The 18,552-nt window shown below is 38.5% G+C and overlaps 1 pseudogene; it reads left to right on the top strand.

Moving 5' to 3' along the window:
* Positions 1–301: 301 nt before the first annotated feature.
* Positions 302–16,085, top strand: LOC131834666 (elongation factor 1-alpha 1-like; annotated as a pseudogene).
* Positions 16,086–18,552: the final 2,467 nt, after the last annotated feature.

The following is an 18,552-nucleotide window of genomic DNA, read 5'->3' as shown; positions in this document are numbered from 1 at the left end:
AAAGCCCAAATTCTGAATACAGTACAATGAGACCTTCATGAATTGTCCCCTCTTATGCTTCATTCTACTTGCTTATTCAGCCATGACCACCTAATCTTGCTCACACATCAAGCATATGTCCACCCATGTCCTTTGTTCAGTCTATTCCTTAGCCTGGAAAATGTTCCCCCCAGATGTCCACATGGCTTCCTTATGAAATATTTTCTCAAAATGTTTAAATAATAACCTCTTTTCACTTCATAGTCTCTTTCTTGCAGAATTCTACTCCTTGATATCTATCCCCATCTAAAATATTGTTTTTTTGGCTGACTGTGCTGTCCTGATTTTTGCTGCTGGTGCTGGGGAATTTGAAGCAGGTATCTCCAAGAATATGCAGACTCTGAGCATGCCCTTCTGGCTTACAGACCAGGTGTGAAACAACTAATTGTTGGTGTTAACAAAATGGATTTCACTGAACAACCCAAAAGCCGGAAGAGGTATGATAAAATCATTGAGGAAGTCAGCACCTACGTTAAGAAAATTGGCTACATCCTTGACATTGTAGCATTTGTCCCAGTTTCTGGTTGGAATACAACATACTGCAGCTCAGTGCTAACGTGACTTGTTTCCAAGGGTGGAGTCACCCAGAAGGATGGCAATGCCAGTGGAACCGTACTGTCAGAAACTCTGGATTGTACTTTACTACCAACTCATCCAGCTGACGAACACTTGCATCTAGTTCTTTAGGACGTCTATGTGATTGGTGATATTAGTAGTGTCCCTGAAGGGAGACTGGTGTTCTTAAAACTGGTCACCTTTGCTCCAGTCAGTGTTACAACTGAAGTAAAGTCTGTTGAAATGCACCATGAAGCTTTGAGTGAGGCTCTACTTTGGGGTAGCATGGGTTTCAATGGCAAGAACATATCTGTCAAAGGTGTTCCTTGTGGCGATGTGGCTGGCGACAGCAAAAATGACCCCCTGATGGAAGCAGTGGGAATTATGGCTCATTGGATTATCCTGAACTCTCCAAGCCAAATCAGTGCCAGATAAGCACCTGCACTGGATTGTCACATAGCTCACATTGCTGGCAAGTTTGCTGAGCTGAAGGAGAAGATTGTTCATTGTTCTAGAAAAAAGGCTGAAGATGGCCCCACATTCTTGAAATCTGGTGATGCTGCCATTGTTTTTTTTTTTTTTTTTTTTTTAAAGATTATTTATTTATTTATTTGACAGACAGAGATCACAAGCAGGCAGAGAGGCAGGCAGAGCCACCCAGGCGCCCCAGATGCTGCCATTGTTGATAGGATTCCTGGCAAGCCTATGTGTGTTGAGTTTTTGGTACTATTCTCCTCTGGGCCGTTTTGTTGTTGGCGACATGAGACAGTTGCTTGTGGGTGTCATCATAGCTGTGGAAGGTAGCTGGAGCTGGCAAGGTCCCCAGGTCTGTCCAGAGGTTGAGAAACTAGATGTGTATTATCCCCAATACCCGCCACCCTAGTCTTAATCAGTGGTGAGAGAACAGCTTAGAGCTGCTGTGTCAGGTGGCCATTTAATAGTAAAAGGCTGGTTAATGATAACAGTGCATCATAAAACCTTGGGAAAGAGAGGAATTTTTGCGGACCATTTGTTTAGTGTGTGTGTAGCAATTTCAGGTCACTAGTTTTTAAAATAAGTACTTTTAAATGGAAACAACCCAATCAAAAATCTGTGACAGATTTCTGAGAACCATTAGAACAAAAGTGTAGTGGGGGGGAGAGCAAGAAAAATTAATTAATTAATATAACATGGAAATTTATATTCAAAGTACATTTTTAAACTTAGAGTTACTTGTTTGAAGGAAATTGGCTTAATTTTCTTTATTGCTTTCAATATTTCTTTCATGGGTTTCAGAGTTTTAATTGTATATGCCTGTCTTTATATTTATACTACTGTGTGCTCATACTCATTTTTGAAATTGTGGATTGATGTTTCATACATCTTGGAAAGTTTTCAGCTTGCATTTCTTAAGACATCCATTCTCTCATCTTCTCTATTTTGGAACTGTAGTTATACACTTTTTGAATCTCTATACCATGTCCAAGTATTTCTTTCAGACTTTACTGTAATTACTATAAAGTCTTTCAGACTTTACTGTAATCTCTGTTATCTTTATATTTCTACCTGGCTGTCTTCTGATTATCAATCGGGCTTTGAATTCCCTAATCCTCTCTTCCATTATATCTTCAACATCTATTTGTAGATACTACATTTTTAATGTTTAGGAGTATTTGCTTTTTTAAAGCAAATAAATGTTATTTCCTTGGTGAAATTATCCATCTTTTTAAAATCTATTTTAATAAAAATGTAGTTGAAGTTCATTTTTCAAAACTCCATGTTTGGATCACTTGCAGCTTTATTGGTTTATCTTTGCTCATCTTGATTTTTGTAACTTGGTCTTATTTCTTCCTAGGACAGTTTTTACTAAATGCAATGTACATGAACAATAGCAAAGGCTCGAGATGTTGTTTTGTTTCTCCACACTGCATTTAATTTTCTTCCTATAGAAAATGGAGAATAGTCAGATCATCTTACTCCAGCTTAGGTTTGTCTGCCTGATTTTTTTTTTTTTTTCCCTTCTAGCATTTACCTCTTTCAAGGTCTCACATAAAAGCCTGAATTTTAAACTTAACCCCTCAGTCTTGTCAGCTGTGAAACCAATTTTTGTCTTCACTGTGTATATTCTGGAAACCCTGATTAGTGCAATAGCCTCTTTGGTGTCTGTTTTAACATTCTCAGGATCTCCTCCAATGCAAGGAGTATTTATTTCAAGATGAGATTATGTAAGGACTTTGCAGTTCATTTAATTTTATTTCCATGATCGTGACACTCCTTAAATCCCAGCTGCCTTTGTTTTTGTTTTTGTTTTTTTTTTTTGATAGATTTAAATATCTTAAAAAAAAAAACTTACTTGTTTTAGTTTCTGCAAGAAACTAAAGAAGACTCTTCTGCAAGAAGAGTTAACCTATTACAGCTTCTATCATGCTACGTAAATGTGGAATTTTCTCTAAAAATATATTTGGGATTTAAATGTGTAACTATTTCTCATGAGAGTTAGTTGTGTTGACTGAGGTTTCAGAAAAGAAAAAAAAAATCCTTCTCTCATTTTTAGACCAATTCATATTAAACTCTAACACTTTTCTTTCAAGTCAGGCTTTTAATTTCAATATCAGGGAATCTATTGATAACTTTGAATTGTCATGATAATTTCTAGTTGTGCCATGGTGGTCAGTGGAAATCTATCTATATCAACAAATGGAGAGAGAGAGAGTTGGGAGAGATATTTTTCTATTGTGAAAGCCATTGAATCTTCCTAATCACAAAACAAAAACAAATAACAATTCTCTGTATTAAGCAAAAAAGATAATTAAGCAAGATTGACTACATAAATTGTCTGTCATAATTTGACAGAATGTAACATGAAAATGCAGGGCCCTTATTTAAAAATGAAGAATTTCATGATCTCTAAAGCAGAACATTAAGTAGATTTTAGAATAACAACTGTTCTTTCTTTATTTCTAAAGTTTATAAAGAGGCTAGGGTAGAAGCAACTCTAAAAATTACCCTCATCGTAATATTCCAAATATTTCTCTAATGATGAGTTATTCAGTGCCCAATATGATATGTACACCGTAATATATAATCTACTAGGGAAAAAATTCCATATAATAAGAATATATTTAAGGACTTTTTTTAAAAGGAATCTAGATGAGCTACATAGGAAAGTAACTTATTCCTCTTTGATCATAGTTAGAAAAAATACAAAAACCTATATTTTATATATTAACCATAATGTATATTTTCTTCTTGAGAGCTCCTCTGAGACTGCATATTTTATACTTAGAGCCATTGTTTGCATTCTGCTATGTCATGCTGTGTCCAAATAGCCACAAATGGTACAACTTCTATTTCATGTTCTGATACTTTTTCTTGGTAAAAATTAACTTACATGTAAAATTGGATACCATAGTCTTATAACACTTCTAATTAGAAACATTTAACAAAAGTGACTTTGAACTATTGTTTGATTAAAAAAATAATCAATGGCTTAATTTTTCCCCATACATCATGTTTTCTCATGCTTTTGAAATTTCATATTCTGTTCCTTTGGTCAAAAATGCTTTTATCATCCTTATTTCCCTGGCAAACCTTGGTTTAATTTTAGGATTCGGTTTAGACAAAAGTCTTGGAGCTTGCTGGCCGAGTTCGACTGATTCTGTGCTCCTGTAGCATCTTTTTCTTTTTTAAATGTATATAATGGATTATTTGCTTCCCATAACATCTTATACAGACTTGGAGCCTAATGGACCATTAGGTACAGAGCACCATAGACTCTCAATGTGTGTGCTTTTTATGGCAGTGCCCTGCTTGATTGATCTTTGTTATCTCAACCTTTCTCAGGTGCTCAGCAAACAGCTATTTGACTAAACTTTAGTCAACTAAGACAATTGTGTTCCTAATTTCTTTTTTTTTAAGATTTTATTTATTTATTTGACAGAGAGAGATATCATGAGTAGGCGGAGAGGGAGGCAGAGAGAGAGGGAGAGGAGGAAGCAGGCTCCTCGCTGAGCAGAGAGCCCCATGTGGGGCTCGATCCAAAAACCCTGGGATCATGACCTAAGTCGAAGGCAGAGGCTTTAACCCACTGAGCCACCCAGGCGCCCTCTGTGTTCCTAATTTCACTCATCAAACATTTCTGGAGTGTCCAGCATTTTTTGCACAATAGACATATGCTACTTATCAAGAAAGATTTGCCACTGCCCTTAGAGAACTTAAAATACTAGCAATAAAAATTAGAAATGAGAAAGAAATACTGTAATCACCACTATAGGGAGAGTAAAGAGTGCTCAGGGCATGTAAATGGATCTTAGGACCCCCAAATTACTTAGCTTAAAATGGAGTTTCTCAAGTGATGTATTTAGTATTAGAATTTCAAATAATCAGAAAGATTGTGCAGGCAACCAACCTCATTAAGTCTATTTTCTCTTTGTTACTAGATAATGATATTACCCCCCACTTACTAATTTCAGATTTTCGGACTGCTTTTGTATTCATATGAACTCTGAGGCAAAGAGATAAGGGACTGGTATTTTAAAAGCATGATTTAGATACTTAGGTTTCGCATTTTCCTAATTCCAACCACATTCCCTTATTGACACTCCCTGGCCTACTTGTGAGGAACCTTACCCACACCTCCCATTTATTGGCACCAAGTCAGCACAGGATTAATATCACCTGCCTCCAACAGAAGGAATAAAGAAAATAGATTTCTACAAAAATCGTAATACCTCAGTGTCATTTTCAGAAATCTATGACAGCCCTTAAATTTATGCCTTTCTATTTTAATATTTACTCTTTATTTGTTCTTTGATAATATTAAAATATTTAGTAATATAACAGATATGAAAAATGAAATCACGTGTCACATAAATGGGCAACATACTACTTTTAGTGTTAATTCTCTTGTTTGAAGATGTAGGTAAAATGATAACAACATCAAAAATTTAGTCACTTAAAAGCTTTGTTATGGAACTTGATTATTCAAATGTGATGTCAAGTAGTAACAAATCAAGTATAAATGGAACGGACTCCAAGATCACCCGGTCGGTCTGATGATCTTCATTTATGCTTCCTCTAGAGACTACTCATACATAAGCTGAATTATTTTCCCTTCAGGTCTGACTTTCCTAACACAGATGGTAACTTCTTGGTTTATATCACTAGCACATAATTTATATTAAAATATCATTAACTTTATTGTCATCTTTTTTTGTAAAATGAACAGTCTCGGCTTTGACTAAAAACTGTGTTTGACTTAAAGAGTGAATAGAGCCTTGGAGGACATGCTAAATGAGAAACTCTTTTGGTCACCTACACTCCTACACTCCTACACACACTATTCCTTATGTTTCCCAAGCACATGTTTCCTAACATAAATGATTTTAGTAGTTTAACCTCTGTTATGTTAGGGGAAACTGCTGTTGAAGTAACCTTAGGGGACAGGTTTACCATATTCAGGTAGAATATCTTGAAAAACACCCTGTGCATTTTTAACCTTTAAGTAAAAATCTGCTAAGTAGTCATACATGATAGAGAAGCAAAGTTTTTTCAAAAACATGGGGAAAATTCTTTTTTTTAGTTTAATTTTATTTTTCACTGTTCCAAGATTTGTTGTTTATACACCACACCCAGTGCTCCATGCAATACATGCCCTCCTTAATACCCACCACTAGACTCACCTAACCCCCCATCCCCTCCCCTCCAAAACCCTCAGTTTATTTCTCAGAGTCCACAGTCTCTCATGGTTTTTCTCCCACTCCGATTTTCCCCAATTCACTTTTCCTTTACTTCTCCTAATGTCCTTCATGTTATTCCTTAAGTTTCATAAATAAGTGAACCATATGTCAACGGACTCTCTCTGCTCAACTTACTTCACTCAGCATAATCTCCTCCAATCCCATCCATGTTGATAGAAAAGTTGGGTATTTATCCTTTCTGATAGAAACATAACATTCCATTGTATATATGGACCATATCTTCTTTATCCATTTGTCTGTTGAAGGGCTTCTTGGCTCTTCCCACAGTTTGGCAACTTGGTCACTGCTGCTATGAACATTGGGGTACAGATGGCCCTCTGTTCACTATGTCTGTATCTTTGGGGTAAATACCCAGTAGTGCAATTGCAGGGTCATAGGGTAGCTCTATTTTTAATTTTTTACGGAATCTCCACACTGTTTTCCAAAGTGGCTGTACCAACTTGCATTCCCACCAACACTGTAAGAGGGTTTCCCTTTCTCTGCATCCTCTCCAACACTTGTTGTTTACTGTGTTGTTGATATTGGCCATTCTAACTGGTATAAGGTGGTATCTCAGTGTAGTTTTGATTTGAATCTCCCTGATGGCTAATGATGATGAACATTTTTTCATGTGTCTGTTAGCCATTTGTATGTCTTCTTTGGAGACGTGTCTGTTCATGCCTTCTGCCCATTTTTGGACGTGATTATCAGTTTTGTGTGTGTTGAATTTGATGAACTCTTTATAGATCAAGGATATCAGCTCTTTGTCTGTATTTCCATTTGCGAATATCTTCTACTATTCCATGCGTTGCCTCTTTGTTTTATTGACTGTTTGTGTTGCTGCGCAGAAGCTTTTGATCTTGATGAAGTCCCAAAAGCTCATTTTCACTTTTGTTTCCTTTACCTTTGGAGACATGTCTTGAAAGAAGTTTCTGTGGCCTATGTTGAAGAGGTTACTGCCTATGTTCTCCTCTAGGATTTTGATAGACTCCTGCCTCACATTGATGTCTTTTATCCATTTTGAGTTTATCTTTGTGTATGGTATAAGAGAATGGTCAAGCTTCATTCTTCTATTCATAGCTCTCCAATTTAAGGGAAAAAAATTCTTACTCTTAGGTAAAATAAGATAACCCATATATAGCACAGGACACCATGTTTGGAGCTTATGTTCCCTATATGTGTTTCAAGAGTAATCAGAGTTCTGATTTTCAGAGAAACCTGAAAGTCCTCAAATCCTGATTACTGAATATAATTAATATGTGAGCTTTGGTGTTGGCAATTTTTCAGTGGATACCATCAGCTACTTTTTCTCCCCATTAAATAGCAAAAGTTTATTGAAACTGTTATAACTGCATTCTGTTTTATTTCTTTTTTTTTTAACGCAGTGAAGTATTCTTTTTTTTTCTCACTTCTTTTTATTTTATTTTTTTCAGTGTTCCAAGATTCATTGTTTATGTACCACACCCAGTGCTCCATGCAGTATGTGGCCTCCTTAATACCACCACGAGGATCACCCAACCCCCCCACCCTCTCCCCTCCAAAACCCTTAGTTTGTTTCTCAGAGTCCACAGTCTCTCATACTTTGTTAACTAATCTGCTTTTTTTTAAACCAGCATTCTTTTTTTTTAAACTTCTCTTTCATTTTTATTTTTTTAAAATTTTTTAAAATTAAATTTATTTATTTTCAGCATAACAGTATTCATTATTTTTTCACCACACCCAGTGCTCCATGCAATCCGTGCCCTCTATAATACCCACCACCTGGTACCCCAACCTTCCACCCCACCACCCCTTCAAACCCCTCAGATTGTTTTTCAGAGTCCATAGTCTCTCATGATTCACCTCCCCTTCCAATTTCCCCCAACTCCCTTCTCCTCTCTAACTCCCCATGTCCTCCATGCTATTTGTTATGCTCCACAAATAAGTGAAACCATATGATAATTGACTCTCTCTGTTGACTTATTTCACTCAGCATAATCTCTTCCAGTCCTGTCCATGTTGCTACAAAAGTTGGGTATTCATCTTTTCTGATGGAGGCATAATACTCCATAGTGTAGATGGACCACATTTTCCTTATCGATTCGTCCGTTGAAGGGCATCTTGGTTCTTTCCATAGTTTGGTGACTGTGGCCATTGCTGCTATAAACATTGGGGTACAGATGGCCCTTCTTTTCACTACATCTGTATCTTTGGGGTAAATACCCAGGAGTGCAATTGCAGGGTCATAGGAAAGTTCTATTTTTAATTTCTTGAGGAATTTCCACACTGTTCTCCAAAGCAGCTGCACCAACCTGCATTCCCACCAACAGTGGAAGAGGGTTCCCCTTTCTCCACATCCCCTCCAACACATGTTGTTTCCTGTCTTGTTAATTTTGGCCATTCTAACTTAACCAGCATTCTTAAAAGACTGAGGCCACAGGTGGGTAATTTTCTCTCACCTCCGCATTGGGATAGATAGCAAATTAGCTCATGTACATACACTGGCCTTTGATCTTATAACACTAGGACTAAATTAGTTTAGAAAAATAATTATAAAAAAATTGTAGTCTAGATAAAGCCAAGATCCTTCTTTCCTAAGAGCAAACGAATAATATAGAAATTTAACTTTAATACATTATTTCTAAAGCCTATATGGTCAGAGGTATGACATAATAAATCTATGTTTAAATTTTAAATTGTTTTTCAAAAGTCTTCTTAATGGAACTAAAACATGACACAGACACAAAAAAGTCTAATTTTTAACATCAGAGAAAACTATTTCTATGTAAATACCTTCTAGACTTCACACCCATATCTGGGCTAAAGAAAATGTTGCGTAATGACTTATTAAAATAAAAGAGAAAAAATATTTAAAACTCTAGAAAAGAATTCACCCCTATATAACCTTCCCTTTTCTAAACTATGTATTTTAAGTATTAAACTCAATCATTATTCATATTAATTTTGCTTTTGGTCTGTAGGGATCCAAAAAATAAAAACTGTAGGAAAAAAAGAAAAGAGAAAAAGTCAAGACTTTAAGAGAATAAAAATAGAGTAATTCGGATTTTTCTTCCAGAAAAGCATACTTGTGTTCTTTCTCTGAGCATGCCATTTTTTGTAGGCCCAACTGCATAATTTGCAGGACCCAATAGAAAATGAAAGTGTAGGGCTTTATGTTAAATGACTAACATTTACAAGACAACCACAACAGAGCATGAAACCAAGTGTGAGGTTCTTCTCTGTGTGTCTGCCTAAGTTACACACCCATGAAAACTACTACTTAGGTATTTTCTTTATAATTGCTTCTGATTGCAAAATGGCTTGTCAATTCTTTCCTTTCTTCCAATTTTTTAAAGATTTTATTTATTTATTTGACAGAGAGAGAGGAGGAAGCAGGCTCCCGGCCAAGCAGAGAGCCCAATGCTGGATTCGATCCCAGGACCCTGAGATCATGACCTGAGCTGAAGGCAGAGGCTTAACCCACTGAACCACCTAGGTGCCCCCTTCTTCCATTTTAAAACCATACTAATACTTATTAGAAAATAGATGAATATTGATTAAAAACACTAAACATGTTCATAGTTTTTTTTTTAAGATTTTATTTATTTATTTGACAGATAGAGATCACAAGTAGGCAGAGAGGCAGGCAGAGAGAGAGAGAGAGGAAGGGAAGCAGGCTCCCTGCTGAGCAGAGAGCTTGATGCGGGGCTCGATCCCAGGACCCTGGAATCATGACCTGAGCTGAAGGCAGAGGCTTTAACCCACTGAGCCACCCAGGCATCCCTGTTCATAGGTTTTGATGTGAAAGAAGAATAATGTTATAATACATATGGTGAATTTATAGGTTAGCAGATATATTTAAGAAAATTATCCTTGGTTAATTCATTATAAATACTGGCTGAAGTAAAGCCAAAGATGAACTTCCTAGTTGAATTTTCACTTTTATTTCCTCTGCCTTTGGAGACATGTCTTGAAAGAGATTGCTGTGGCCAATGTCAAAGAGATGATTCCTGATTCATATTGAGGTCTTTTATCCATTTTGAGCTAATCTTTGTGTATGGTATAAGAGAATGGTCAAGCTTCATCTTATATACATAGCTGTCCAATTTTCCCAACATCATTTATTGAAGAGACTGTCTTTTTCCACTGTATATTTTTTCCTGCTTTGTCGAAGATTTGTTGACCATAGAGCTGTGGGTCTGCATCTGGGCTCTCTACTCTGTGCCACTGGTCTATATGTCTGTTTTTGTGCTAGTACCATGCTGTCTTGGTGATCACAGCTTTGTAGTAAAGCTTGAAATCAGGCAACATGATGCCCCCAGCTTTTTTTCTTTTTTTCAACATTTCCTTAGCAATTCGGGTCTCTTCTGGTTTCATACAAATTTTAGTATTGTTTGTTAGAGCATTTAGAAAAATGTCGGTGGAATTTTGATCAGGATGGCATTGAAAGTATAGATTGCTCTGGGCAATATGGACATTTTAACAATGTTCATTCTTCTGATCCATGCGCATGGAATGATTTTCCATCTTTTTGCTTCTTCTTCAATTTCTTTCATGAGTATTCTGTAGTTCCTTGAGTACAGATCCTTTACCTCTTTGGTTAGGTTTATTCCCAGCTATCTTATGGTTCAAGGTGCTATAGTAAATGGAATTGATTCTCTAATTTCCCTTTCTTATACACTAATAATAAACTAACAATTTTTATTGTTAGTGTATAAGAAAGCAACTGATTTCTGTGCATTGATTTTGTAACCTGCCACATTCCTGAATTACTGTATGAGTTCTAGTAGTTTGGGGGTGGAGTCTTTTGGGTTTTCCATATGATATAAAGTATCATGGCATCTGTGAAGAGAGAGAGTTTGACTTCTTCTTTGCCAATTTGAATACCTTTTATTTCTTTTTGTTGTCTGCTTGTTATTGCTAGGACTTCTGGTACTATTTTGAACAACAGTGGAGAGAGTGGGCATCCTTGTTGTGTTCCTGGTTTCAAAGTGAAGGCTGTCAGCTCTTCCCCATTGAGAATGATATTCACTGTGGGTTTTTCATAGATAGATTTTATGAAGTTGAGGAATGTTCCCTCTATCCCTATAATTTGAAGAGTTTTAATCAGGAACGGATGCTGTATCTTGTCAAATGCTTTTTCCGCATTGATTGAGAGTACCATGTGATTCTTTTCTCTTTTCTTACCGATTTGTTCTATCCCGTTGATTGATTTGCAAATGTTGAACCACCCTTGCATTCGAGGGATAAATCCCACCTGGTCATGGTGGATAAGCTTTTTAATGTTCTATTGGATCCTATTAGCTAGGATCTTGTTGACAATCTTGGCTCCATACTCATCAGGGATATTGGTCTGAAATTCTACTTTTTGATGGGCTCTTTGCCTGGTTTGGGGATCAGGGTAAAGCTGGTTTCATAGAAAGAGTCTGAAAGTTTTCCTTCTGTTTCTTTTCTTTTCTTTCTGAAACAGCTTCAGGAGAATAGGTACTATTTCTTCTTTGAATGTTTGGTATAATTCCCCAGGGAATCCATCAGGTTCTGGACTCTTGTTTTTTAGGAGGTTTTTAATCACTGCTTCAATCTTGTTACTAGGTACTGGTCTTTTCAGTTTGTCAATTTCTTCCTGTTTCAGTCTTGAAAGTTTATAGGTTCCCAGGAATGCATCCATTTCTTCTAGGTTGCTTAACTTATTGGCATTGATAATAATTTCTCATGATTGCTTCTATTTCTTTGGTTTTAGTCATGATCTCTTCCCTTTCATTTAAAATTTTGTTAATTTGCCCCCCTCTCTTTTCTTTTTGATTAGTTTGGTCAGTGGTTTATTGATTTCATTGATTCTTTCAAAGAACCAGCTTCTAATTTCATTGATGGGTTCTACTGTATCTCTAGTTCCTAACTCATTAGTCTCTGCTCTAATCTTGATTATTTCCCTTCTTGTGCATCAGGTTGGCTTAATTTGTTGTTGATTTTCCAGTTCTTTAAGGTACAAAGAGAGCTGGTGTATTCAGGATTTTTCAGATTTTTTTTTTTTTTTTTTTTTTTGTGAGGCTTGGATGGTTATGTATTTCCCTCTTAGGACCAACTTTGCCATGTCCCATAGGATTGGACCAATGTGTCTTCATTCTCCTTGGTTTACATGAATTGTATAAGTCCTTCTTTGATTCCCTGGTTGATTCAAACATTCTTGAGCAGGTTGGTCTTTAGTTTCCAAGTGTTTGAATTCCTTCTAAACTTTTTCTTGTGGTTGAGTTCCAGTTTCAAAGCATTGTGGTCTGAGAATACACAGGGAATAAATAATCTCAACCTTTTGGTATCAGTTGAGCCCTGGTTTGTGACCTACTATGTGATCTTGCAGTGTCACTGAAATTCCTTCCTTGGTCTTAAAATTCCTTCCTTGCAGTGTCATTGTCCCCCACATATTTTGTTGGAATTCCTAGTCCTTGGGAAGCTGATCTGATAGGATCACTTCATCAAGATTTATGAGGACCAGTTTCCAAAGCCCTCTCTGTGAGTTGAGTGGGAGAGCCATTCAGAGGACTGAGAGTCTGAGTCTGGGGATGAGCCAAAGACAGGAAGAGCAGAGGTCCAGGATGAGGGACACACACAGCAAATGGCCAACCACTAGGCTGGAAGGAGACTGGAGCTGGCTGGCTGTTGGACTCTTCTGTCAGCTGGGGCAGCAGATAGGGGTTTGAGAACCAGCTGTGCCGCTTCCTAGTCACATGGCTTTAAGCAAATCCTGAAACCTTTTATTTAAACATCAGATTTTTTCTCCTCTGTCCGAGATGCTGAGGAAATAATAGTAGCTCCATCTGTCTCAAATGATTATTGTGGGCATTGCACTGAGACGTACTGGTAAGTTCAATATATACTGCATGAGTGTCTTTTTAAAAAAATTTTTAAAAAAGATTTTATTTATTCATTTGAGAGAGAGAACAAAAAAATACAAGCAGCAGAGGAGGGACAGAGGAGAAGGAGAGGGAGAAGCTGACTCCCCTCTGAGCTATGGGACCTCAGGGACCGTGAGATCATGACCTGAGCCAAAGATGCCACACACCACACACACACCCATGCGTGTCTTTGAATTGGTCAATTCCACCCTAAATTCTCTTCCATTGAACCTTCTTTTGACTTTTGCTCTATAACTACCACTTCAATGGTTCCCTCTCTCAGATCCATTTAATCTCTTTTCCTGCCCCTTTAGAACATCCTGTGTGCTTTAGAGTAGCAGTCTGTGATACTTTCATAAATTTCCTTCCTACCACAGTCCATCTCAGGCCCAGAGAACACAGTTGTAAGGTTTTAGACATGACTGAGATGTGCCTTCAGTTTCAGGTTGTGTGACATGTCAAAGACCACTCAAATTACATTGCAATGAACTTCAATTACATTGTGATAAACATCTTATCAATCTGAGATGCTAGGAACCTTCTTAATATCTGAGGGGGTGTAGAGATCCTTCTGTGACTCTTTCACTGTCTCTAATACAAGCATCTTTTCACAGAAGTTCAGACATAGTCATTTATAAAACGCCTACATTTTCCTGGAAAACTTCCTATATTCTTTCTATTTATAACTGCATTTGTTTTGCCTTTTTTGTGTGCCAGCATAATGTTTCTTTATAAAAAAAGATGTCATGTAATCCTTGCAATGCCCTCCATGATAGGAAAGATGAAATGAAGTTTTGGTGGAGTAAATGACTCACTAGGGAAAACACATGTCTGTGCCATGATGTCATCACTGATGATTCCATGGACCCTTTGTTCTCGGGGGACCTGCTGTTTCCATAGGCCGTCTAGCTCACAGGATGGTTTTGCTTTCAAGTAAAGCCAACCTCAAAATTATGCTAAGTGTGAGGGCCAGAAGTTAATAGGAGTTAAGGAATTTCTGAAGACAATAGTGCAAAGAAGATTCCACTGTTCTTGGCAGCTAGTTCTCCAGACCGAGTGGAATGAGTCAAAATTCTTATTAAGGTCTTATTAAATCTGATGTCAGTAACAAGGATTATTTGGCACCTTGAATAGGGACTGGCTGAGTTTACTTTTTAGCTACCAAATGCCTAGGCCAGCCCAGCCCATATGTCCCCACAGGCTGGACAGTTAACATTGCATTGGTATTTATGAGTGATAGATTCTGCTGCTCATTCCCCATTTTCTCTTCTCCCTTTCTTCCATAATACTGGAACCAGAGTTTTACATGGGCACCTGGGGGGTCAGAATAAACTATGTTGTCCAGCCTCCTTCACAGCTAGATGTGGCCACATGACTGAGTTCTGACCAAAACAACATAATCCCAATCAGCCAAGAGCAGCTTTTGGGAATTTTCCTCTGAGAACAATAAAGATTACTGTGTGACCCCTGCTCCCCACTTTTCTTTTTGTCTTTGCTTTTTTCCTTTTGGCTAAAATTGTTGTGGCACACCTTAGGTCAGAACAGCCATCTTGGACCATGTGGTACCTCGAGATAGATGTCTCCTCTGTGGAGTACTAAGACGACAGAAGCCTGCATGTCTGAGGACTTCATGGACTAGCCATAGTCTCAGCTATGGACTGTCCACCTCTTGACTTTGGGGAGTGTTTTTGTCCCCGTTATTTCCATCCCCTGTTGCTAGCAGCAGAACCCTTCTGATGTAACAGAGCGCCAGATGTGGACGCTTTGAGGAGGGGAGAGATTAGAGGGGGTGGCGATGTTCTCAGGGATTCCCGAAGGTGGCCTCAGGAAGGAAGCAGACACTGCCTGGGGTAGGACACGAGTCCAGTGTGACAGGTGCCTCCTTTCACGTGCACACAGCACACACGACAACTGCCCTGGTGTTGCTTTGGCATCTGTAGCCAGTAGTCCCCGAGACTGCCCCCCTTCTCGCCTGCTCTGGAACAGGAACTCATGGCTCCGAGGAAACTGGTCTTCTTATTAGCTGCTCTGTCCGAGGTGCTGGTAAGTGGTGGGTGGGCCAGCCACATCTTAGATGCTTCAATCGCTGCCTGTTGGTGGCAATTTTGTTCTGCTTTAACTTTCAGAGATTTCAGATGTAGATATCCTGCGACAGGTGGCAGGCTTCCACCGCTCCAGTCCCATCCTGTTCTTGAGGGAGTGCGGCAATGAGTTCCAACATGTTTTGCAAAATTAATGACATGCTCAAGAATCAGGTACCCAGAATAATGGAAAGAAGACCAACCAGGCAGCTGGCACCTGGATTCTTAGTACTGGCACCAATTATAGAACAGGGCATCGAGCAAGTGCCTGAGCTGCTCTGGTTCTCAGGTTTTGGAAACACGGGAAATGGTGCAGCTGGTTACATGATTTCTAAGACCCCTTTTGGTTTTACAGTCTGCTGGGTGTCCCTCATTATCCCTTCTCTTTCTTCCATAAGAATAGAACATCAGAGTTCTGTTATCATTCCGACTATTTCTGTCACCATTAAATAGATGGGGCTTACCCTACAATTTTACTTCTATCTCTGCAAGTATTCAACTCACCTGTGTAATATACATACAGTAAAACATTTTACAGTCCTTTCATTGGAAATGGGAGAAATAAAAAATTTGTCCTCACCTTTGATCGTACATTAGTAAGGACAAGAAAGAAAAGAACATTTTGAGTGTCCTTGGGTAAATGAAACTGAACCATGTTTTTGTATGATTTCATCTTTAAAGCCAATGACAACCATGAAGCCATGCTTTCCAGGGGTCATACGGAGCGGGGAGTTGTGGAAGCTTGGGAAGAAGGTGGGGATGGGTTTGATTCTGGCTGCCGCACTATTAGGCTCTATGATCCTGGCCAATCAACTTTCCTGTAGTTTGCTGGTTTCCTCAAAATAATTTCCTAACTGCTGCTGACAACACTGAACCCACATTTAAACACTCCCCTGGAACCTTGACTTAGGGACCAGCCTTACAGGTGATTGGCCTTCCTGACCTGCCAGTACTAGATGACTCCCCTTAGTCTTCAGGTAGTAGTTGAGTTCTCATCCTGCCTTAGCACAGACTCCATGAATAACCAAGGGGGCTTGGCTTTGATCAGCATGTGACAAACCTCACAGGCCATCAGAATTATCCAGGAAGTTTCAAAAACATACAGATGCCCAAGCCCAGCCACGGAGAACACTTTGATTGGCCTGAGGGTGGTGCTTAGGTATTGGTACAGTGTTTCAATTTTTTTCAGACCCCTTGAGTGATTATTTTGTGCAGGCATGCTTGGGACCCATTGGCTTAGATCTCCTACCCCATGGTAGGGCAGAAGGGCAGAAGTGGGAGGAATATCCCAAGCCATAGAAAAGCAGAGGAGAGATTGAGGGCTGAGGACTATCCCAAGCCAGTTGCAGAGCCCACATAATAGTTATATTGTGAAGCCCATTATTTAATTGCGGAAATTCTTACCTTAGCTCCAGTGTAGACATGGGAATGAGCATCACACATTGCTAGAAAATGCAAGACCAGCCCTCTCAACTCTATCCTCGCAGGTAGCAAGAGAAATAATAAAGGCACAAGACTTCATTCCAAAAGAGAGCTAATAAAAACATAATCTCAACACTTGGTTCCCTACATCGGTATTGTAAGCAAGGTCTTAACTGTTCCTCAGATCAAAGGCCAGAATCTTTTATTTTGGGGGCAGTTAGTGGTTCTGTTCAAAGCTATTGCTACCAAGAAAAAACCAAAAATATCAGAGATGAAGCTATTCAATAAAGAAAATTACACTTGGAAAAAACAAACGAAAAAAAAGCTTAGACCATGTGTGAAAGTTTGAAATGATTTTCTCCATTTAAACAATGAGTGGGGACTTTATGTGCTTTCAGCCTGACAAGTCCAGCACTTGGGCAGCATAGACAGAGGGAGGATGGAGAAAATTGTTTAAGCATTTCCCAGATGCTTTTTGTATCACATGCAGTGTTATGTATTCAGACACCCATGAGCAAACTTGCAGGAGCGCCAAGGAACAACAATGCTGTTGTTCACCCTTTGAATAACTAACCACCCGTCACAGAGTGCAAATGTGATTCTTTTTTTTTTTTTTTTTTTTTTTTTTTTTTTGGAGTTGTGGGATTATATATATATATATATATATATATTTTTTTTTTATTTTTTATAAACATATATTTTTTATATACATATATTTTTATCCCCAGGTCTGTGAATCACCAGGTTTACACACTTCACAGCACTCACCAAATCACATACCCTCCCCAATGTCCATAATCCCACCCCCTTCTCCCCAACCCCCTCCCCCCGGCAACCCTCAGTTTGTTTTGTGAGATTAAGAGTCACTTATGGTTTGTCTCCCTCCCAATCCCATCTTGTTTCATTTATTCTTCTACCCACTTAAGCCTCCATGTTGCATCACCACTTCCTCATATCAGGGAGATCATATGATAAAGGCAAATGTGATTCTTAAGTAGTTTTTCACACTTTGCAAAATTCTGGCAAAAAAAGGGAAGGAGCATTTCTCTCTCTTAAAAAATCTGTATTGAAATCTGAGATATTATTTATATTTTTTATAAACATATTAATAAAATGTAATAGAAAGTTCCTCCAAACTTTTTTCGTTAGAAAAAAAAAAACAAAACCTGCCAGGGATTTTGGTCATTTATAAGGCCATTTTGTCATGTTCTCTCTCTCTCTCTCTCTCTCTCTCTCTCTCTTTTTAAGATTTAATTTATTTCTGTGAGAGAGCAAGAACACAAGCAGGGAGAGTCGTAGAGGGAGAGGGAGAAGCAGACAACCCCTCCCCCCAAGAGGGGAGCCTGATGATGTGGGGGGCAGGGCTTAAGGCTCCATCCCAGGAGGGGCTCCATCCCAGGACCCTGAGATCATGACCTGAGCCAAAGGCAGACCTTTAACTGACTGAGCCACCCCGATGCCCCTTGTCATGTTCTTTTAAAAGTGGCTTGCCTGTCCCAATTCCCTTATTTTCCCCATGGCACATCATTCTTTCAGTCATCTGACTTTGCTCAGTCATTTAAAAATATTTCCCCATTCTGACTTCCTAACACCAGTCTTCTTCCTCTTTGCTTGCCACTATTGTGAGCGCCACAAGGTAGACTCTCTGAGTCTCTCACCTGGACTCTGGGCACCTCTCGCTGCCTCCTGGCTTGCAGGCTTTCTTCTCAGAAAGTTTCTGTGAGCTCCATTGCCAGATTAGATTTTTTACAACACATTTTTAAAGTTATTCTTTTGTGTAATAAGCATTCATTTTAATACAGTGGAAAGACCATGAACTCAGATGTCAGAGAGCAGAGTTCAGGTCTGAGTTCCAAAATTAACTAGTAA

Source organism: Mustela lutreola, chromosome 6 (genome assembly GCF_030435805.1).
Source record: "Mustela lutreola isolate mMusLut2 chromosome 6, mMusLut2.pri, whole genome shotgun sequence".
Taxonomy (NCBI): domain Eukaryota; kingdom Metazoa; phylum Chordata; class Mammalia; order Carnivora; family Mustelidae; genus Mustela; species Mustela lutreola.
The sequence above is the reverse complement of the archived record's forward strand: the minus strand, read 5'-3'. Positions and strand labels throughout refer to the sequence as shown.